Source organism: Emiliania huxleyi, assembly GCF_000372725.1.
Source record: "Emiliania huxleyi CCMP1516 chromosome Unknown EMIHUscaffold_1735, whole genome shotgun sequence".
Taxonomy (NCBI): domain Eukaryota; phylum Haptophyta; order Isochrysidales; family Noelaerhabdaceae; genus Emiliania; species Emiliania huxleyi.
In genome coordinates, this window is record NW_005200847.1 from 2998 (window position 1) to 4150 (window position 1153).

Below are 1153 nucleotides of genomic sequence, written 5' to 3' on the forward strand. Positions count from 1 at the left end.
AGTCGGCAAACTGGTCCGGGTGGTAGTACCCGCCCGACTTCTTCGACTTGACGGCGCCTGGGAACGGGTACTTGCACGAGTAACGGCTCACCATTGGGTTGCCGCCGCCCGCCATGCGCGGCGTCTGCTGCCAGATCTCGTACGAGCCCCACTTCGCCACGATCTGCTTGCGGCGCTCCGCGTCCTTGGCGGCCTTCTCCTCATTAAGTCGCTTGCGCTCGGGCTCTCCGGCAATCCAGTCCTCGTGCTCGCGCGCAAGCCGCTCCTCCTTGGCTGCCTTCTGCTTCGCCTTACGCTCTCTCTTGCGCGCGGCCTGCTCCTTCTTCTGGATGGCCTTGCTCGGTGCCATAATGTCGCCAGTGTGTCGCAACCCACCTCGACGCTCCACCTCGACGCTGTCAACGGGAGCTCCAGAAAAATGCGAGGGGTTTGTCTGTCTTCTTTCTTTCTGGGGATGCCGCCTGGATTCGGTGCTTAGCTTGGTGAGCACTTGAGATCTGCTCGGGTACCCGCAAAAGTCCAGTTTACCCGAAAAATACCTGCAAACGTCCCAACCAACGTATGCCGTATGCTCTCGCTCGCCTCTAGTCTCTCTGACGTAGTGGTATCGATGGACGACACGATGCCATGCAACCCTTCCGCTCCACCGTGCACCGACGCACACAAACGCACACACTACCCAGCAGACTCAGCAGGCAGCAGGGCGCCTTCGCCTACCGACACGCGCCGGGGCCCCCGAGTAGCGACTTTCTTTCTTTCTTTCTTTCAGCCCCGGCGGAGCCATCGCGCAGCTATACAGAGAGAAAAAAAAATATTCTTACCTTCAAGCCCCCCTCCGAGACTAGGGACAGTCACCACCCGTACACAGGAGAGATGGGAGTGCCCCCCGCCCCCACTTGCCCTGACTGCACAGGATAGCGTGCCCCGATAACGGCGACACATAGTGGGGGACACTGCGCAAGGAGGGGGTGCGAAGCCTAAGATTGGGGTTCTAGGTGGTGGGACCATGAGGGGGGGAGGGCGGGGTCCTGTGGGGGTGAAATGTTGCGCGGCGAATTCGAACCTACCCCCTCGCCGCGCCGATCCTCACGCGGAGGGTAAAACCCTGTGGGACAAAACCCCTCCGCGGTCGGCTGTCTTCAGAGTGGACCCG